This window comes from Chroicocephalus ridibundus, chromosome 14, assembly GCF_963924245.1.
Source record: "Chroicocephalus ridibundus chromosome 14, bChrRid1.1, whole genome shotgun sequence".
In the NCBI taxonomy this organism is placed as follows: domain Eukaryota; kingdom Metazoa; phylum Chordata; class Aves; order Charadriiformes; family Laridae; genus Chroicocephalus; species Chroicocephalus ridibundus.
The window spans coordinates 11,504,502-11,527,071 of NC_086297.1; the positions used below are offsets into that span (position 1 = coordinate 11,504,502).

The 22,570-nt window shown below is 49.3% G+C and overlaps 1 long non-coding RNA gene across 1 annotated transcript; it reads left to right on the forward strand.

Moving 5' to 3' along the window:
• The first annotated feature begins 1,269 nt into the window (after nucleotides 1-1,269).
• LOC134523415 (uncharacterized) lies at nucleotides 1,270-9,726 on the forward strand. The gene is made up of 4 exons (XR_010073317.1): nucleotides 1,270-1,868; nucleotides 4,491-4,685; nucleotides 5,151-5,228; nucleotides 6,678-9,726. It is a non-coding gene; the product is annotated as an uncharacterized LOC134523415 (long non-coding RNA).
• Nucleotides 9,727-22,570: the final 12,844 nt, after the last annotated feature.

Consider the following 22,570-nt stretch of genomic DNA (forward strand, 5'->3'; position numbering starts at 1 on the left):
GCAGCTTCACTTCCTCTTAATAATTGATATTACTCAGATCTTTGAGACTGAAAGAAAGCAAGCCAGCCTGGTGAACCTGCCTCCTCTCTAAACTCAGTCTCCTCTCCTCCTGGTGACAATTCTCCTCAGTTCTCCATCCAGCCTCGCTGGATATTGCCTTTATAACTGGGGTTATCTCGTACCGTGCAGTTGGAAAGAATGTGCCTCTTTTGGGCGGGAATCGGGGCAGGTCCTGGTGGCTGGAGGAGACACCTCAAAAGCTTTCCTGGAATACCAATTTCACCAGGAGCAGCCAACCTCCCTTCATTAGTCCCAACAAGATCGAGCAGGACAGATTTGCTCATGGGTGGAGCTGGAAGAAAGTAATAAGCTCCTCTTAATGAAGAGAGCACTTTGGTTTGCTGCGTCTGGCAGACTGTTTTCATCTTTTGTACTTCTGGTGGTTGGCATCCCGGGCAAGACTGAGGGACTTCAGTTTGGGAGTGGTAGGCATGCACTCAATTTGCTGCCTACCCCTGGCAGAGGATCAAGGCTGGAATTTTCATTACACTTGCTTCGTCTGCCAGAAAGAAGCACTTTGATTTAATTCTGGTGGCTTCTTGTTCAATGCCAAGCTTGGAACGTGATGCTCTGATGTCTTCCAGCTTCTTAAAGTAACCACAATGTCCCGCCGAGGAAATATATATTTATACAACAGAGGAATTGCATTTAAGTATGGAGTCACTTTATTAACAGCAATTGCACGCCATGCTATAGGTGGATCCTATGGTTTGGAATATAAGACTGGCTCCTTTCGAAATCCTGTGTACCAAGCCCTGATACGATCAGAAATTCATGATTCCTCAATAACTATTCTTGGAAGGCTCATCTTGTCAAAAAGCAGTCACCATGGCGCTTATTCCTGGAAGAGGATAAGGGATGCTAACAGAGCTGATCAAATGCTTTCTGGCATAAACGTCCTTTAAGAGGGAAGACTGTGCTTTTGACAAGACGACATTTTCCTACAGAAAGCATCTGTGCGCCTCAAAATGTTGTTTTCTTGCCAAAAGACTACCTCAAGACCCAATTGTATTATTTTTTTTGGACAAAAATCCAAAAGCTTTGGGGGTTTGGCAACAGATTTTAAGGATTCGACTGAAAAAAAAAAGTTTTTGTTTTCCAAAAACCAAGAGGCCCAAACATATTTTTTTTTTCTTCTTAGTTGGGTTTAAAAATTAAGGAAAAATGTGACCGTATTTTCCATGTGATGGAGGGGACCCTCTGTCAAACCAGCTCTAGATGCTCACAAAAAATGAGTGCTAGTGGGTACTTAACTACAGCAAAGTTCTGCCATAAATCATGTGCAAAGGCAGTAGCTGTCGCCAGCAGGAGTTCAGTCAAAAATCAAACCGTTTTGCAGATTCATTGATTTTTGTTTTGGGTTAAAACTTTTCTGTTTCTGACGCCAGTACCTGAGCAGTCTCCTCTTCCTCTGGGTGTCATCAGCAGAGGAATGGATGTGGACCTTTGCGCTAGAAGGGCTGTGGTGGGCATGGCGGGCTGGAGGGACCATGGAGGAAAGGACCCCATCAACTTGGAGCCGAAAACGAGAGAAAGAGGATGTGAACAAGGATTTAAAACAAGACTGAGGACCCAGGTCTTCTGTCCAGATGTCTTCTGCCCTGGGATACGCGAGGGCAGATGGGAACCTGTACAGGCTGGGCAATTGCTAGAAGCCAACCTACAAGTTTTTCCTTCCTTGCGGATCTCTGTGAGACAGTTTGGGCCAATCCAACGCGGGAGGAACAGATGAAATAGGAGGCGGAAAGAAATTCTGAGAATGTTTGGGCCCAGGAGAAGTTTCAGTTTTGATAAGGCTCACGCTTCTGGTATGTGCACTGTCATTTCCATTCATTTTGTATTGACTGTTATATTACAGCACAATATTCATCTATTAATATATTCATAGAATGTCAACATTTATATATAATACAATTAGTGTTTTAATATAAAAGCCAAAATGAGATGAATCAACATGACATTTGAAACAAAATCTTTTGACGCTGTTGAAATGAAATAGCCTTACGGAGGAGACTTTACCCGTCCTGCTCCCCCTTCCCCTCCCGCTTGCTTGCCAGCTGTTTCACTCCAGATGTGGCGCTCATTTGGTGACTTCATTTGGTCCCATGGCCACACGTGGGGAGAAGGTCGGCTCGGTGCTGACCACATTTAAGTCACTGTAGTTAGAGAAGAACACGTAGCTTGAACTCGATCCCCACGCACTAAACAAATAGGTCAGAGATCAGGAGGTGGCTGTTTTTCCGTGTGTTTTCTCGGTTGCAGCAGGGCTCGCCCATACCTCAGACGGGAAAGCAGGTAGTGCCGGCACTTCTTCCTACTAAATGCTGATCCGAAAAGATCAAACACAACCTTATGCATGATTTCCTTTCTCTCCTGACCCTGTGACCCTAATTTCTACCCCAAAACTCCGTTCTTGGTTAATATATTTCCTATCTGTTGGTCTAGTCATATATTCCAAGCCCATCCTAAAGTGTGACTGTCCCCACCCCACGGTACGGACTCAGACTTTTGACATTTCAGCAGCTATGAAATCACATGCCCTAGGCAACCCATTAGCTCTGCTCTGTTCTTCCTTTCTTTTACTTTCTTTACTATTTGGACCATGACCTGAAGTTTGTATTAATTTGTTCTGGTTAATAGAAAATTGCATGCAGTCCAAACACGATTTTAGTTTGCAAATGGTTCTTCCTGGGAAATGCAAAATGGGAAAAGATAAAAAAAAAGGGGTCCGTCCCCCCCGCCCCGCCTCAACAAGCCAATGTGGAATATGTTACAATCTAGGCTTGCTGGATGGGAGGCTACAGAGCACAGAGAAAGAATTAAAGACCACTGTTTCATAGCAAAATAATAATATACATATATATATATTTATGGACATATATTTATGTATATGTGTATTTATCAGGAGACCAGCTCTCTTTTCATTTGCACCAGCTTTGTACCACCACAAGAGCCCATGGGAATAAATCCAGAGGTACCATGGTGTACAGGAGGAACTCTGGAGTTGGCATTCATTTCTGCTGACCATCCTGTAATTTCAACCGTTCTTCAGATTCCCCCCCCACACACACCTTATTTGGGGAGCTGGGAACTGCAGCCCTTTTTGGGACGTACCACAAAAGATTTGGGGTTATCACATTTCTGCATAACGGCAAATAGCTGCTACTCGCGTAGGGTCAACGGGGTCTAAGAGCGTACTTGAAAACAAGAGCGTTGCTCCTAACGCTGCCTGCTCTGCTTAGTCCCTGTTGATGTAATTTTCGCCAAACCCCAATTCAGCTGGACCCACCCTTAAAGTGTCCTTCGCATCACGCCCAGCACTTGAAAGACGTACTGGGCCTTACCTACGGAGCATGAGGTTCAGGCGCTTGGCTCCTGGGGCTGCACATCTGTAAAACAGCTGTGGCCACCCCTGCCCAGGTGGCTATGGCCATCCCTGCCCTGGGAGCTCTGCGGCCAGGCTGGGAGCCCCAAGTTGGGACTGGGAACTGCACCCAGTGGTGCTTGACACGTGGGAAGAGATACCGGTACGCCTGGGTATTCCAGTGCATGCAGGAAGCATTTAATTTAATCTTTAATTCTGGCTGGAGAGGTCACAGCCTGCAGCCAGATTTTCCTGGACGTGGCCTCTTCTCTTGGGCTGGGGACACCAGACCTTCAGCGCGTCGTCTTTAAGGTTGACAGCTCCTGTGCAAAACAGCCGTATAACACGGACACACATAGGTTACAGCCCATCCGTACAGAGTGGTTGTGATGCTTTTTGGAGGAGCCAGACTCATTGCCTGCAAGCTATACGGTGCAAGCACAGACAATTCCAGCCGGGAAACCCCAGACAGAAGTACGGTAACTGCTCGGGAGCACTCCCGCTCTGCTCCGCACCAGGAGCAAAATCCCTTTGGCATGGGCACGGTTTTCACTGAACTGTCCTATTTATTTGTATGAGGAGCACAAGTTCTTCTAAGTCAAAGCTATTTGAATGAATCCCCAAATTTGCACTGTTCAGCCCCCCAAATGATTATAATTACATTTGCATATATGATATACAGATATAGGCGGATTTAATCAAAACGTACCTGCCAAGTGGAGACCCAGTGAGTGTATGTTCATCAGAAAATCATTATTAAAGACCTTCCAGGTTGGCAAACTTCACTTCAGAATTAAAAGTGAGATTTTTCATTATCCCATTGAATATTTTCAGCTATTTCAGATGCAAGAGCCAAAAAAATAAATCAGTGCCAGCTTGCAGAAATATGAGTTGGTAGAATGGTTATTATTATTATTTATTGGATGGCAGGGAAGGATCTTGGGGGGTTTGTCTTGATGGGTGAGTTACAGAAACCTGAGCTCTGTAACGGGAGGGTGGAGGGAAAGGCATTCGCATTCAAGACACTGCTCCGCTTCCTCCACATCAGATTTAATTTCTGTTGCAGGAGAAATGGAGGAAAACCTGAAGAGATCTTTACAACTGCAGCTACAAACAGAGGGCCGTGGGTCAGATTCACTCTGTGGGGGGCTGGAGGAGGAAGAGAAAGACCTACTGAAGGTTGTACCAGCCCCTCAGCTCTCTGCTTGATCCCAGTTCCAGACTGGGAGGGGGTGGCTGACCCCCGCCTTGACTGTGGCAAGTAGGTGTTGATCCTCAGAAAATACGTGGGGCCCACTGCAGGTCAGGGAAGCTGTGGCTGCCCCATCCGTGGAGGGGTTCAAGGCCAGGTTGGCCGGGGCTTGGAGCAACCTGGGCTGGTGGGAGGTGTCCCTGCCCAGGGCAGGGGGTTGGAACGAGATGATCTTTAAGGTCCCTTCCAACCCGAACCATTCCATGATTCTGTGATTCTATAATTCCATGATTATGTCGTAACACAATATAGCAATTGCAGAGAGACAGATATGGTGTATCTCTTAACGTCCTTTTTTTTGGTTCAGCTATGCCATATCTGCAATACCCGGAAGAGTATTTCATGTCCTCACTGGGGGGACATCTAGGGCATCAGAGGGGTGGTGGTAAGCAAGCCCCTCGGTGCAACTAAATCGAGACAAGTCACATTTATGTTTTTGCTTAAAAGCTTTTTTTGCCAAATCTCTCTCGCTAGGGCCGCGTTCAAAGAGAGAGAGGAGAAAGAAATCCTGCAAAATGACCAGAGTTCTCCATGGGACAGGGAGGCAAATGGGTGAGTTTTGTACACACTCCGGCGTAGGTACGTCTATTTATTAGAGCTAATTGTGCAGAACTGAGGTTACGGCGATGGCATGACAGATGGTCGGGTGAATGTGCGGATGTATGTGCTTATCTGAACACGCTAACAACAGATACTTCACCCACAAACATGACTTGTGAATTCAGCCGTGGTGATTTTTTTAAAGAGTAACAAATAGTATTTCACAGACGAGATAGGGATGGAACACTCTGGTAGGGGAGGCTGTTGATCCCCTTCATGAAAGACAATGAAGGTCACAAGCACAAAAACAGTAAACTAAATACCAAATATGTAGAGCTGGCTCCAAACTAGATTGAGATTAGAGTTGTTTTGGTACAACGGAGCTCACACAGCAGCTAAAATGTCTGAGAAGCAAATATTTCTCCCTGGCAGTGGTAAATCTCGCGGCACCAGATTTTATGGGTACAAGAGGTCCATTACAAGTAACACAGAAAATCCATCTCCATAGCAAGCATTTCAGTGGCACCTTTTATGAAGTGAGATCCGGGAGGGCGTAGGCAGGAATAATAGATACCTGTCCTTGATGAAACTAAGGAGTCAGATGAGCCAAAAGGCACGAAACTCCTAATTCTGCAGTGCTGGAGGCTCCGGAGGGATTGCTTCACTTTGCTTCTCAATGTTTTTTATCCCTTCACAGTTCTTCCAGGGCCCTGCCCGGCCAACTTGAGACAATCTTGCTTAACTGATCTTAACTGTTAATCTTTAATTAAGCCATGGACTGTTTCGGTCATTAATGTAATGTAGCAGGCAAGGCATAAAACCTCGTAAAAACTCCATCGTAGCTCTGACGGATCATGCTGAACCTCAGGGGAGCGCTCGGGGAAATGGGTGCTCCATGGGAACACCCATGGGAACAAGATTTCTCCGGAGCCTGACCCACCGCCACGCTGTGGGTTTCCCACATCCCTCCTCAGGGAAGGGTTTCCAAGAGCCAGAGAGCAACTACTTGGGTCAATTTGTGATTATTCAAGTAGGAGGTTTGTTGGGTACCAGCCAAAAGCTTATTGAATAAGAACCGCCTCAGAGGATTGTGGGACAGACCCAAAGCTGAATGTAATTACGGGCTTATTTCTAAATTAATATTTTGTTAGGGGTTTGGGATAGAATTTACTTTCACCCACCTTCCCTCACCGCGCACACCACGGATCAGGGTTTGTTCAGCCTTGGAGCGTGCTTCAGGTTTTACTGCATGTGTCTGAGATTGTTAAGACCTGTGAAAGTTGGGACCGTTAAAAAAAAAAAAGGGGGGGAGGAAAAATAGCTGGGAATGGGTGGACGTCATATAAATAGCAGTAAAACTGTTAAATCTATTTGCATTTCACACCCAATAATTTCAGACTCCACCTCGAGAGCACTGCTTGAAAGTCAGCACTTTTAATTGTCCAGTAAATTTCCTTTCAGACAGCTGCTTCATAAACCGCCATTGCCTGCACGGTGAGGAAAAACAGATAACGGATTTATCTTAGGATGGAGACCAAAATGGCCATTCGCGTGGCGCTAGTTCCCCCCTCTGTTTCACTTAAATCAGCGCGGGAGGGCATTTGGTTACGGCTCTGCAACCTGTCCTCAGACGCTCAGCAGCACCGACCTGTACATCCGAGATGTCGCTTGAGCACCGTAACCCGGAGCGGTCCCCGGAAGGTCCACCCAGTTCCCTCACCCTGCCGTGAGCTCTCTGTGCCCGGCTACGCCGGTAAATCACCCTCTGCCGGGCAGGGAATATGCAGGCTTCGGAACACGCAGCCGTAAAGTAATGGCTTATAATTCCATTAGGGCTCAGGAAAATCTGCCGAGTTATGTCACATCTATTTAGCTTGATGTTGGTTTCTTGGAGGTCTAAGAACATGGCCAAAGGGGAATTGAGCTGCCTTTTTTTGTTTGTTTGTTTCAGGTTTTTTTTTTTTGGTTTGGTTTTTTTTGAGAACCGTCTTTTATTTAAAAAAAAAAAAAAAGGAGGACAAAATAAATTTGGGCCATAGTTTTTTATGGGATTGTTGCAGCAGTTGTGGAACTGTTCGATGTCCTCAAAAATGGGCACGGAAGGGACCAGTCTGGTTGGATTTGTACAACAGTTTCAAAGAAAGTCAACTCTGGCCACTGCTGCTTCTTATGTCCCATTTCAGACTCTTCACGGACTCCTATCTCTTGGTTTTGGAAAGCTCCATTTCTTCCTCATTCTTCCTCCTCCTTTTCCTTTCTGATTGTCTTGTCTGTCTCTGCCATCGCCATCTTTCCTCTGTCCCTCTTGAAGCCGACCTCTGCTGAGCAGCGCAGGGATGACGGCTTGTCCCACGTTCTCCACTGTTATCCAGCGACGGGCACTAATAACTGCAATTTCCAGCAAGGTAAAAATTAGATCTGATAAGCAAAAGGAAACATGATCAAATGCGGGAAATAATTTTTTAGCTTTTCCGGTGGGAGACGTTTCATTTGAAATCTCCATGACTTTCACGAAGATCTCAGGAAGCTCTCTATCTCCAGAATGTGGGGTTGTGTTTAGGCTTTTGTTTAATTCCCTCAAACTTTAAAGAAGATTCAAAAGAACAAATGGGAGCAGTAGCTTTGTATCAGACGTGGGATAAATTTCCTTGATGCCAAACCTTAACTCACTAAAAGCGATGGGAAACTAGGCCATCTCTAGCCCCAGGGGCTGAGGGCACTGTTTGGTGCTCCCATCCAGCTGCTCCGGCCTCACCTCTCCCCACCCAGCACCCAACCACAACCACGGCTGCTGGTTTTATTCCAAGTTGTTGTAGCTTTGGGCTAGTGGGGACGGAGGGTAAAACCTGCTGCCAGAAGACTCACGGCAAGGCGGAAAAGATCGCCCACCAGGGTCCAGGAGGGGGGCGTGTAACGGTGCGTCAGGGCCAGCGTAAGTGACCTTCCCAAAGCGAAGTGAGAAGGTGAAGCAGAAGGAAGCAGTGGGATTGGGAGGCCAAAGGCTGGGAGGGAGATCCTGCAAGTCAGTCTGGTGACGAGAAAACCAAAGCGGGTTTTCTTTTTGTTGCTTTTTCTTCATTTATTGCAGTCAGAAAAAAAAAATAATGTTTTTTTATATACATATATATCTAAAAGGAAGGTACACCTTTTCAGTATGGTCATCCCGCTTCTCCTCAGAGGCTGGTTGGGTGGAAAATCAGTTAAAGAGAAAAAAAAAAGCAAAAAAAAAAGCAGCTTACGGATACTCATATTCTTGCTAAAAACATCTTGTACGGTCTCCTCTGGGCGTCTCTCCCTGCTGCTGGCGATAAGAGCTCGCTCCCCGTATAAAGCCGTAAGCGCACGCATACCCGCACGCCTCTGAAGGAGGCCACGGGGACTCCGAGCAGGTCTGCGGGCAGTTTGCTTGCAATCTGTGCGTCTGACCCGCCTTTGCCCTGCAGTCGTGGGCGCAACCGCCAAATATGTGTGTGTGTGTGGTGTGCGTGTATCCCTGTGTGTGTGCGTGCACACGGCGGTACTGCTTGGCGAGCGGGTTTGTTTTTTAACCCGCTGCTTAATAATTACTGCTTCCTTATTCATTTTAAAAGCTCCTATGTGATCACAAAGAGATTTATTTACCAGACACTGTTTAGATAGGTTCAGTAAAGTAACCATCAGCCTCATCTATTGATGCGTGTGCTTTATCATGCATTTAATAGTCTTATTTCTCCATAATGAATGAGTCCTCCAGTGGGAAATAAATTGAAATGCCAGTTTGGGGATCAATCAGTGCTCATACGCAGCCCCTATAATGGGAAGTTCATGTTCTGTAGTGCAGGTATTTTTCTGGAATGGCTTGGCTGCACTTTGTTACCCCAGGTTTCGACTTTGTTAAGGTACATGTCTGGAAGAAATGGATTCATAGAAAAACATTAGAGAAAACTCAATAAAAATATGCATGGCCCTGGATGATAAAGGTGCGGTTTCCCATTGCCCTGCATTTGTGAGGCATTTCCTTCAGGGAAAAATAACTGAAATGCAGCGCTAAAAGTGGAGCCTCATCTGCCTTCAAATAAGAGGAGTCCTGGTCGAGGCTCAGTACTGAGGTCTACGGAGTCCACTGAAGCACTCCGTGTGCTTTCAACCGAGCAGTTGGCCGGACATCTGCAGGACCAGACCACGTTTCCAGAATAGCAATTAAACCAAAATCAGAGGATGGGACTTCAAGACCTGTTGGATGAGCAGCAGATGAGAACTTACTGCAGGCTGGAGGTCATGATGAATCCCCCGTCCTCCCCTGGGCCGGCTGAGAGGCTGCACTGGGTAGGGCTGGGGGAACGTGCCTTTATTTCCAGGGTGCTCTGTAGGCCTGACCCGAAGCGCGTTTGAATTGGTGAGGTTTCCTTTTCGTCTTCCTCGACTTGCATCAGAGATCCAGTAGGAGCAGGGCTAAAGATGCCCCGTACCAACGGGCCAGAGGGCGCTTCAGTTTGAGTTTGGGTGCCTTTGCCTTCCCTGGGGCAGAGGCTTGTCCTTGGGGTAGGGTTCATCTACCCCAAGGTAGACGGGGTAGGTGAAGGGTGGGAAGGGGGTGGGTTAGATGAACTAACCTCACCTACTCTGGGCTTCCTCTGGGATCAACAAAGAGAGATGAGCAAAAGGAGAGGGCAATTCACCCCTCCAGATGATCCTAAATCCCTTCCAATGCCTCGGACGTGCTGCCGGCCCTCGTCCAGTACCACCCTGGCAGCTGGTGAGCAGCATAGATATTATTGCAAGTGGCAGCTGCGAATGTGATCTTAATATAAGGAGGGAAAGAATATGTTAAAAGTTAATTTGCCATAAAATATGTCCAAGTCCTTTTTTTGCTTTTACAAGGGGTTTTTGACTGGGTAGGTTGAAGTGGTTTGCGGCAATAACGGGTCTGTCGGAGGGGTGATAGATATCGCTTTACTGATGGTAAAACGATATGAATCAGGCTTGTCTGCCAGCGTGATTACCTAATTGTAGCGGGAGGGTTCAGCAAGGCCACGGCAGTCGCTGTGATTAGACGGAGTCTGTGGGTTATTCCGCTCCTGAGCCTTATCACTCAGGTTTTCAAGGCTTGGGAGAAATATGTCAGGGCAGCTGTTGGGGATTGAACGAACCGTCCCCGGCGGTGGGCGATTCTCCTCCCCGTGCTGAGGCGAATACCCTTGAAAAGAGATGGCGTATTAAAAAGCGCGGTGCCTGGGAAAAGGAGGGGCGGGAGGAGGATGAATGGTAAGAGCTCTTATTGCGGCTTTGGTAATATTGATCTTGTCATTAATAATGCGACGAACCTTAAGTGAAATTCAAGTGTCAGTGCCAAGGCAGGTTATTTCTGTCATAAACGGCACATCAGGCAACTTGAGAGCAGCGGCGTTAAGAGGGATGGAGAGGAGAAGGGGAGAAGGAGGAGGCGTTTCTCGGGAGCCTGTGCTTTGCGGGCGAGAGGGAGATGGTTTCACCTCGGGGCAGGGGTTCAGGGGAAGTTCAGTGTTTCTCCAAACCGGAGAACTCTCAATGAAACACCCTACAAATTCAGCGAGGCCCCTCACTTTCCAACAAGTGATTGCAGCGTCTCTTGCCAGGCTGCGCGTTGACCTCTCCCTCCCGTTTACCCACGTCCTGGGAGTCTCAGGCAGCCTTCCCCACTTCTTTCCATTTTCAACATTTCTCGCTTTTATAGTTGTTTTCCCCGACTCCTGGGAGTTATTTTCAGATATTACGGAATTGAGATTTTTTTTTTTTTTTTTTACAGCCCTGAAAAAAATGCAGGTTTCCTTCGCTCTTGAAAAAGAACCTCACGTGTCTTTTGAAAGCGGTTATTTTTTTTGTCAACCTATTTCTCTGCGCAGTAGACTGCTGTGTTCCCACAGTACTAGGTGACATTTCTCCGGTCAGGGCCCTCGCTAAAAGGAAAACTGTGAGTCCTAAATGGAGATGAGACCTGCCTGGCTAGCAGGGCTGTAAGTCCTCCAGGTCTTCGTGCCTGTTGGGATCACTGGGGGAACAGGGTCTGCCTGGCAGTAGCTTGGAGTAGGGGCGAGCCTAGGGTTCTCCAGTGAAGGACTTGAAGATCTTCCCTCCTCATGCCCACAAAAACCAAATTGTCTTCCATTGCATTTCAGATTCCTGGTTTTTAGCTGTTTAATTTTAGCTTTTATTGGCTGGAAGGCATTTTTTAGCCCAGGTTTGGGAAGCGGACAATGCAATGAGTTATTTGCTCTAAACGGCTGCGCTGCTTAACACTTTTGCTGATTTGGGATGTCTTAAAGCGCATTTGTGGTGTTTATAGCCATGCCTCCAGCAGCCAGCTGGGGACGTGACCTCAGGTTATGGGCATCTCTTCCTCATCTCCCACAAAATTCTCACTGGCCTTGACAGTATCCTGTTAGAATATTTCGTCCCCTTCCTCTCAAAATCAAGCTTTGTTGGTCAAAAGATAAGGAACTGGGCATCAGCAGTTGGGTAGTTAAGAAGACCCAGAGTGGATTCGGTACCTCGGGATACCTCGGGCACTGCTGGTGGCTGGTTACATGAAGGGTTACATGAATTCTTTCTCGGTATTTTGCTGTTTGCTGAAAAACGCGTACGGGTCATTGCCATCCCAAATCTTCTGTTTAATCTTTTTTTTTTTCCATTGCAAACCTTCCTAAAGGCCTTTGCTATGAAGCATTTTATCTCGCCTCTTAAGGGTTTTGGAGGACATGGGAGACCGCTAACATTTCAGATGCTTTAAAAATGCACTCTGTACCATGCCGATTACAACCTTAAAACTTCCTTATTTTTTTGGCATTCAATGAAGCTACTCAGCTTGCTTTTTTTCCAGTCTGAACGGGACACAGAGAAATGTAGATATGTGCGGCAGATTAGATGCTGACACAATGCAAAAACACACTACAGAGGAAATCCTGGCGGGGTCGGGTTCCCTCCTCGGATTGTATCTTTGCAGAGGGGTTGCTCCGTGTGGTAACTCAATCTTATTTAAGAGTTCCCTTCCAACCAAGGTGATGCTGTTTTGCAAAGCATTAAAAAGCTGAAGCCAATTCCATCTTTATTTCATTAAACATCCAGAACGTCGCACACGTTTCAGGAAATGGCATGACCTGATTTTACAAACATATCACCATACGTGCAGTGTCCGTGAAAGCAATTTCAGAAACATTTCTTTGCTGCTTCCAGCTCACTGCCTGTATTTGCAGCAGGGCTTGGTGAAAAGACGCTACCACAAAACTATCCTTCGTGCTGTTTTCCTCCGGAAAAGCCAAGCAGTCCTAGAAATCTGTCTCTCGGAGAACAGGTCTCTTTAGAGAGCTTTGAGACCAGCAGCCCTGGAGAGGTTTGATGTGGAACCTGGCTGGAGAGTATCTGCCAGCGAGGAGGGAAGAGATCTCAGAAGAACGGTCTGGGCATGGGACGGAGAGGGACCGTTTCACAGCTGGATGTTGTCCTCTGGGATATGGGGAGAAGAACAGCAACCCACACGTTACTGTCGGGCAGGAGGGATGTGGTGGGGGAGGAACAGGGGAGAGCAGGGAGCTATACAAAATGAAGCGGCTGTCTCAGCACCAGGGCTGTCCCTGAGCGGCACAAAGAGACTGACATCAACAAAATGATGCACAAAGCATCTCTAGAAGCCTAAACTCCTGTTAGGAGGCATCACAGCCCCCTGGTCAGGACAGCAGTGTATGATTCAGACAGTTTCTCGCCCAGATGACCCAGTCTCTGTCTCCTTACCTAAACAGGGAGTATCAAAACAGACCTCAACAGCAAGTGGTCCAAACTGCCATCGCTTCTGTCCATTCAAGGTACTGGAAGCTGGCAGCTCCGGATAACAGTTGGGGTGACTTGGCCATCACCGTCCTGAACGCGGGTGTCAGCCTGTGTGGTGTGAACATGGCATAGAACTGCTAAATTTGGACAATCTGCTTCACGACCCAAAGTCTTACCGTTGTGTGATGGAGTAAACGCTCCGGGAAGGCTAGTGGTGTCTCACTTGGGTGGCCTTCTCAGGGAAGTCCCCTGCCAGGCACTGAGAGGGACTAAAAGGAAGAGGTAGATATGTGTCTGCTCAAGCAGATCCGCAAAGGATACGTATCTGCTTGAAGTCCCTAGTTAGGAGTTTTTTATAGCCCCTCTTACAGGCTGAGACTGATCACTTCATGGTCTCAATACTGGCCCCACTGGCCTAAACCCTGTGTGTTTCAGCTTTGGTTCTTGTGTTCTGGTGGGATTTGGGAGGGCACCCATCGCACCCCTCCCCTTGCCCTGGGACGGGGTGCTGGTGAGGTGCATTGCCTCCTCTTCCTCCTCCTCCTCCTCCCGGCGAGGCTGCAGGCTCCAGATGTTTGGAGCTGGGCTTGCTCGGCAGCCTCCTTCAGCGCCGCAATCATTAGCGGTGAAATTAACCCGCCACTAGAGACATAAGCGAATGCAATCAAATAAATAATATTCCCTTTCTCCCTCGTGTGCCTCCTCTTACAAGAAAAGCCACCACCCTAACAATAAAAAAAATAAAAAAATCATATCGGCTGCTCTCTCCAAGCAAAGCTGGTGTTTATTGCCTGGCCAAGGTTGACAAAACCCTTCCCTTTTTTTTTTTAATCAACATGAAAAACGCCCCTACCCTACCCACCAGCTCAGCCTCCCGGCCGTGGCAGCCCCCTTCCCGCTCCCAAACAGGCAACAGCTTTCAATTTAGCTGTGAGCGAGGGAAGCTCAATTGGGTTATTAAATTTCACACACTAATTGACACGCCTGCCGTAAAATATAACTTGCACAAACACAATTTATCCTAATGACACGAGGGGTGAAGCTTTCTGCTTCCAGTGCCCCTCTCCTTCCCCCTCTCCCCCAGCTCCCATGGGAACGCGGCTTAATTGCACCTCCAGCGCAGGGGCGGTTAGCAGGGCTGGGAGGTTAAAGAGAAATAAATACTGAAACGCTGATGGGATGTTTCCTGTCTCGGCAGCGAGGGGTGTGCAAGCGACGGGGTGTGCAGGTTTCGGAGCCTGCTCCTCTTCCCGGTGCCTCCTCCCCAAGCACGCCACGCTTCGACTTTATAAATCCTTAATGGCAACGGATTAACCTCAGCCGGGTGCCCCGGCACGAGTTAACCGCTGATGGCTTACAGGTAGGTTTCTCTTTGGAGATCTTCATTTCCCTGTGACAGAGAGGCCGGCAGCCGCCCATCACCATCCGAATGGTCACCCTCCACCTCCTGGTCCTGCTGGGGAAAACCCTGCGACCAACAGGTTCACACCCGGGAGTTTCCCTCCTCCTTGCTCCATCGCAGAGCTTCGGACGCAAAACTCCCAGCACGTTTTTTTTTTTTTTCTTCCAGTTTTCCCCCCTCCCCATAACAGCTAACCGGATAAAAGCAATTCAGCCCAAGCGGGCAGGGGCAGACGCCGATGAGGCTCCCGGGAGCAGGAGTGCTGGCTCCGCGGCTTCCCCAAAATTGCTTTCCCTGCGAAACTTAAAGCAGTCACTTTTTTTTTTTTTTAAAAAAATTTCTTCTGGAAGATGGTTTTAAATAATTGATGACAATCTTAGCAATGCCTAGCAGTTTCGCTGATTCTGTTCTGTAGCTGCCCTAACCACTTACAACAGACACGCCTTTTTAAAAATAAATAAATAAACAAATAAATTCAGCTTTTGCCAAACATTTCCGAAATATTCTCACATTTTAAACTCCCTTCTCCAAGCGCAGGGTCCTGCTGGGCAACAAGGAATGGAGCTGGCATCCTCAGTAAGGAGATGCTATTATATTCCATATTCCAGTAAGTGATGGGGCTGCGCAGCTCATTTGAGATATATGTTGGAGCTGCAGCTACAGGATGACATCTTTGCATAAGTCACACCATCCTTCTGAAGTAAAAATCAAGTGCCTTGCACAGCCACGGTCTAATTTTAGCTATGTCTGAATCACGATCTCGGAATGCAAAATTTGTTGCACGTGTCAGTGACTAGGAAAAAACGGAGTCACTTTAGCGTCTTTCTCCTGCGTGTCTTTTCATGCGAAGATTTTTCTGAATATCTACAGAAATAAGAGTTTGGAGGGCCGGGGAAGGTACAGGCATACCTCCATGCTCTTTGCGTCTTCTTATTCCTGAGCCAAGAGAAGCCAGGGAATTACAGGGGTTGAATAATCCAAAATATCCAGGCTGGACCTAGCAGTGATTTTAAACGTGAAACTTGTACTCAAGAAGAAGAAAAAAAAAATATTGGAGTTCTTCATGGTATGAGGCAATATCTGAGGGACACAAATCCCTTGGACTGGAGGATGAACATCTCACCGTTCCTGTACTGCCACGTGCCCCTTCACAGCTGCCGACCTGGGGCTGGTCCAGTAGCAAACCCCAAACCTGGGTGGGCACTGGGTGCTGCCTGGCCTGGGCATGGCCCCATTTTCTGGAGGGAACGACTGAATTCAGCCAGACGCCATCCCTTTTGCCCATCCCGGCAGAAGACAAAGCTTAAACCCCGCAAGGCTCGGACCCCACTGCCTCGGCCGCTCATTAATGCAGAGCATGGATTTCATTACACTGATTGCTCAATTCTGTTATTAACAAAGCATAAATCTCTGCGTTAGTCGCTCTCAGCCTTCAGGTCACAACCCCGGGAGAGGTTGGCAGTGGATGCCCAGCCCAGGCCATGGCCCTCAACCCATTACCTGTCCCGTCAGCTGGGGCTGCAGAGATGAGCTGCAGAGATGAGCCGGGGGCCAAATACTGGGGCTGGCAACCCCCTTTACACCCATTTCCAGCTTTTCCTTAAGACATGACTCTGCTGGAGCTTTTTTAGACCTTTCCCAGGCATGACTGTGACCCTGGAGTACCGACACCGCAGCCCTGAGCAGGGTCGCAGGGGTGGGTGCACAGAAATGTGGCCAGCAGGTGGAGGGAGGTCACCCTCCCCCTCTGCTCGGCCCTGGGGAGGGCACATCTGGAGCGCTGGGTCCAGTTCTGGGCTCCCCGGTTCCAGAAGGACAGGGAACTGCTGGAGAGGGGACAGCAAAGGGCTACCAAGAGGATGAGGGGACTGGAACACCTCTCTTGTGAAGAAAGGCTGAGGGATTTGGGTCTCTTCAGGCTGGAAAAAAGACGCCTGAGGGGGCACCTTATCAACGCTTATCAATACTGAAAGGGGGGGTGTCAGGAGGATGGGGCCAGGCTCTTTTCAGTGGTGCCCGGGGACAGGACAAGGGGTAACGGGCACAAACTTGACCATAGGGAGTTCCACCTAAACACGAGGAGGAACTTCTTTGCTGTGAGGGTGGCAGAGCCCTGGCACAGGCTGCCCTGAGAGGTGGGGGAGTCTCCGTCTCTGGAGACATCCCAAACCCGCCTGGAGGCGTTCCTGTGCCACCTGCTGTGGGTGACCCTGCTCTGGCAGGGGGTTGGACTGGGTGGTCCCTGCCAACCCCCCGCCATTGTGTGGTTCTGTGATTCTGTGAAATGGGTCTGGCCACCTTCACCAAAATGATGCCTCCCACCCTCAGGGCCTCCCGAAACCTCACTGCTCCTGCAGTGCCCCAGAAGAAATGGGAATTAATACAGAGAGAGGCAACAGGTACCTGCCACCAGCCTGTTTCTCCCTCTTGGTTTTCCTACCACCTTCCTTCTTCCCTGTTGCTTTTTCTCCCCTCTCTTTTTCTCTGAACCTGGCACTGGATCAAGTTATTTGAGGTCCCCCACCGATTTTATTATCAGAGGAGACAGCAAACATCTGTTGAACTTCATGTGCTGCTCGTACTCCCCCTCCAGTCACGTCCCTCCCAGGCTGAAGAGTCCCCAGCTGCCAGCACACCCCGCAAGCTCGCACCTCTGCTCGTTTCACACCTTGGTGCCTCCTTGCTGCCAGTACAGACCAGTCCGAGGAGGACCTTGCACTGCAGCCCTTAAGAGGGGAAAATATTCGGGGCTAGAAAAGACCCGTTTCCTGCTGCATCGACTCTTTCAGCAGGTAGATGGGGGCGTGCCGTGTCAATGGCAATGTTGGTGGCTATCCCGGAGAGCAAACAAGGACACGTGCAATTGCCACGTCGGGTAACGGCATGTTGTCGGGTCACAGCTTTGAACGGCTCCACGGCGCCCTGGGGTCAGAGTCCCCCCGTTAGCAGGGCTGCCGCAGGGCATCGCGGCTCGCACCAAGCACAAAAGCTCTACCCCACACCAACTCCCCTTTGCCTTTGCAGTTTATTTGGCACCCGGTGGGGGAGGAAGGGTAGGGGGACCAGGTGGCATCCATCCAAAATCGGCAAGCATTTCATTTTTGCCTTTATGGGCATTTCGTCAAGCATAACTGCAGACGGTGACTCCACAAACAGTAATTAACCACAAGCTGTGGGCGATGTTAAAGTGCCTGCCCCCGAACCTGCTGGTACACAGGAAACCCGAGATGCTGCTAATAGGTTTTCAGCAGCTTGAGTCCATTTCTGGCCCACATCTATTTGGTATGGCTCTCAGATAACGCTGTTGATTATTTTCCCGAGCACTCACCGAATGCTTCCTGTTGTGTGAGTCCCGACTGCAAGAATAAACAAACAGAAAGACGGGCCGGGAGCTGGTGAAATCGATACCCCGTCCCGTCAGCAGGCGCTGGTGTCAACTGGAAACGTAGCTATGAAGCAGCGTAATTAATTAGCTAAAATGCAAGGCAAGCTGACAGTCCTAATTAAGATGGGGAGTGACAGTCTGGAGGTCCCTGGACTGCCCACTCCATTTTCTCAGGGCTTGTGAAATATGGCGGGGGGGGATCGTCCCTCCCGCCTTCCAGGTGGCCAGATGGGAGAGCCAGGGCTCCCCGGATCAATAGCTCATCCCAGCCCTGCAGCAGCTGCTCCGGAGGAAGGAGAGGCAGGACCGGGTGGTTACAGCAACAACGTCCTCCCTCCCCTGCTCCATCCACAAGGAATTTTCCTCCTTCCTCCCCCAGAGTGAAATTTTGGTTCACGGGCACAAAGTGAGAGGATCCAGCAGCCTTTCCGAAGAGGTCGTCTTCCAAGCCATCCCTCTCTTCTATCTCTGGGGGCTTAAGTTACTCCTAAAAGGGGCCATCAGATTTTGTCGCACGGTGCTTTCGGTCCTACCTTGTAGCTGTGAGTACCACAGGGAAACTCTTTCCCGGGAAAGCGCCTGGCCAACGGTTCATTCTCCAAATTGAGACTCTCCATCTGTGTGCTGGGATGAGCTATTGATGAGCCTGGGCAAGGTGTTGCGCTGGTGGGGATTGCCGGGATACGGAGCATCTTGGCCAGATCCCTCCCAGCCCACAGTCAGGGTACGCCAGTGCCTGAGGTGGAGCCGAACTGACGCTCTGACCTTGCCCGGGTCGCTTTGTGGCTCTCGCCCTTCACACCTGATCCTGCCCCACCAAAGCTGCCAGGAGCATCACGTAGAGGGGCTTCACCACTGACTCCTTCGGGCGCAGGATCAGTCCCAGGAGGGGGATGCTTGGCATTTCTTTTTGACAGTCAAATATGTTGTCTGCGCCGGTCCTCTTTCACGCTTTCCTTTTAAATACCTTTTTTTTTTTTTTTTTTTTTTTTTTTTTTAAGGTTGCATTTCAAGGGATTACCCTCCGGAGCTGACAGACAGACAGGTCTGTCGGTCTGTCTGCTTAGCACTCCATCTTTTCTGCAAATACCCTTGCTCTATAGCATGTGAGCCCAGGATTAAATGCACAGAAAGAAACAATTCACTGTGACTTGGCCTGTAAAGTCTTTTGAAAGTTAAGTTATGGCTGTTAAGTGTTAACACCATATAATGCCTGTCTTTATCGTATCTTTGCAATAAAGTGATGACATGGCTCTATTATGAGCTAGTCACATAGAAGCTCCCAAACCTACAGTATTGTAACGGCATTTAATCTCCTTTCCAAGTGCCTGAGATTTTCACACAGGCTTTGTCTGCAGCGGTTCTCTGGGATCGCCGAGCGCTCGCACTAAGGCGAGGACATTTTAAAGAGAAAAGACGAAATCATCAAGTCCACCCCCAGCTGTGCGAGGCCTGGGAAACCTCGCGCTTTCCCTCGGCCCGCCACAATGCCGCGCCGGCCTCGCCGCTGCCGCCCTACCTGTCCTCCTCCCGTCCTCAAGGACAACCGCAAAGTTGCTTATCAGCCTCTAAATCAGCCGCGGCAATAAAACGCTGGCATCCCGAGCAATAGCTTTTGTACTAATGTACTACTTTGCAATTGCTGTGCATATCCAACACATTAATGACACAAATTCATTACAACAAATGAAGACACCGGCTGGCTGGGGGCCAGCGTCGACTATGGACACACACACACATACACACACATACACCAAAAAAAAAAAGAAAAAAAGAAAGTTGCTTTTACTCCTGCCAGTTGGCAAGTTGGCGACGCGAAGCTGAATGTGGTGGATATAGAGAGCTTTTGGCGCGCGATGGGAAGAAGCGGCGGCTAACCGTAGCAGTAATGGCGCCGGGGGATGTGGGGAGTGGGAAGGGAGGCTGCTTCCCCTGCCGCCAGGGAGCGGACGGGATTTCCAGGTGAAATTAAGGAGGCAAATGGCTTCAGCAGCAGCACGACGGATTATGTAAACCGGCTCCCAGTTTTCAGGTAAGAAAAAAACTGTTCGCTAACGTGAAGGACTCATTACAACCTGGAGAAGGGGGATTTTGTCGATCTGTCGATTTATCTGTTGTTCCCTTTGTTTGTCTCTCTACTTTTGGATCCGTCTCTCTCCGTTTCCTGATCTAACGGAGCCTCGGTCTCTCCATGTGCTGCCCCTTCTCCTGGTGGTCCATTGATCTCATGTATTGACAGCGGATACGGAAATCATCGAATACCCCGGATACTTTATTGGGAGAGACTTCAAAATCTTCATGTTTAGTTTAGCAAAGGAAAGTGCAGTGCATTATGTACCAAGATCAAAGACAAGACACTCGATACCAGCGGACTGTTTAATTTAGTAACAAGAGCCAATGCCTTCTAATTAAAATTAGAGCTATTCAAATGAGAAATAGGGCCTACATTTTTAAGGATGGGGAAAATTAACCGTTGGAACAAGCGATCAAGTGAACTGATGGGTTCTGTTGCTTGCAAACAAAAATCTTCATAATTCTGCAAGTGAAATTATAATCAGCCCCGTGTTATTAGGGTAAAAGTTGAAGTTGGTTGATATTTCATGCCCCTTGTTCTACCAGGGTCATCTCAGGTGGTGTAACCGCCTGGATGTGTGCTCTGCAACCAGCTGAATGCGGGCTGGTGAATCCAGCCCGAGTCCACTTATCCACGGAGCATCAGTCCCGGTTGTGTCTCGGCAATCAGGCGATGGTGTAAGAGAGACTCTGGTTTGGAAATGTACGGTTCGGACTTGGGGATGGGCAAAATGGACCCAGTTTGTGCCGCTCCCTCTTTTCTCTCTGGAAGCGTGGCACACGGAGGGTGCAGCGCGGTGACAGGAGGTGCTCACCCACCTGCGTCGCTCCAGCTCGCGCATGATTCCATGCTGACGAAAGAGAGGAAAATGAAACGAAGGCTTAATGAGGGACGTAAGGCAGCATTTTCAGAAGGAACCCTTCACGTGAGCAAAACTCAGGCTCCTGATGTTGCGTTAGAAAATTTCCCTACGCTGCTCGACGATACAGCAGAAACGTTTAGTTCTGCAACTTCTGGATTTGAATAACGTTGCGCAGGGGGATGGCAGAGGCAGGGACCGCACTGAACCTGTCCTCGCCTCACCTCCTCCTCCTGGACCAGCAGCCGCCTGAGGTGGGAACGCGGCAGCTGCAGGGCTCCGAGCTCCCCCTGTCCTTCCTGTGGATGCGCCGAAGGTCCTCATGGCAAAAACCTCCCGTCTTCAGGTACCGAGCTGCCCTCCAGCGCGCTGTGAGAGCAGTCCAGGGTGGGACACGTTTCTGAGCAGCAGGGCAGTGCGGGCTGACGAAAGCAGAAAACAGAAGTCACCCATCAGGGCAGGTTTGCCACGCCAGGAAGGGAGATTATCCCCAAGGCAGACTTGCAAATTCCTGCACGTTTCGAAGTTCTTCTGCAACCGTGCCTTTGTGTTGGTTTTTTTTTTTTTTTTACTATGGCTGCGGATAGGAGTCAAACTCCTTGGCTGTTTTTGTTAGGAAACACCTTTTTCACCACCTCCCTATCGCAGATTCTTTTCTTTTGCCGAGAGGAACATAAATAACACGTCCCACACTAGGGCAGATGTTGAGCTGTTCCCTGACACAGCTCTGCTGGGACCCCTGCGCCGCGCTCCCAAGCACCCATTCATTTAGATACCGCAAGGCGAGAGCGGTGGTAGGAGACAGAAACTTTCTGTTCAGACCCACGAGGCAACCGAAGGCCTTCCCTGCGCAAAACGCCAGCGCGCATTCACGCTTCAGAGGGGCTTCAGGGTTTGCTACAAATTTAGCGGCAAATCCCGCTAGAATGAAGGTTGATTAAAGCTGCCAGATAATTACTCGTTTAGCTGCAGAGCGTGCGCTCGAGGAGGAAGCGTTGCAAAGCTTTCTAAAGGCTGGAAAGCCCAACGCCTCAGCCGGCGCTGCCAAGTGAACGGATGTGCCAAGTGGAGCCCCGTAATGATATCAGTAACAGTAATTATACAGAGAGGGAAGCAAACACTTACCCCATACAACTGCAAATCTGCTCCAGCCTTGTGCAACTGTGTCTCTGTGCCTCTGCCTCTAATGGGAGCTTGGCGGCGGCTGAATTGACAAGTGGGCTCTTTCTTAGGCTCCTGTGTTTAAGTTTGCCATTCCCTCCGCCCCCCCGCCCCGCTCTCTTGGTTATTTAGCTCAGGGCTTACTGGCGGCGGAGTGAATCAAGGGTGGCTCTGCTGAAGGCAGCGGCGACCCCTCTCTCTGCGTGAGCTGAGCATCCCTCCCCAGGTGTTTCGGAAATAAAGCGCTCGTGTGCCCCGGGTGGGTTGAGAGCCGGGATGCTGCGACAGCTCCGCGGTGGGATGGGGCCCTGGCTGAGCGCCGGCCTCTCCTGCTGCCCTGGGCTTGGTGAGCTTGGTGGCGGCATCGGCTCTGACCCGGGGACCAAGCTCTTGGAAGGGCAATGCGAAATGCAGGGTTAATTTAGTGAGGAAACAGACTGCTCTGCACCCGGAGGAGTTCTCTGCACTCTGGAGCCCTCAGCTCACTTCACACAGTTTTGGTAGGGATGCTGAGACGCCGGCGAGTGTTCAGCTCCTACAAGCTGGGCTCAAACCAAGGGCTTCCCGGGCTGACAGTTCGGGCTCTCAGCAAAGAAACTGTGAGCAAGGAGGGGGCGCAGCTCAGACTGGCTCCAGGAGACATCTTGGCTCCATTTACAGCCCATTATTTTAAGAATCGCTTCTGATGTGGGGG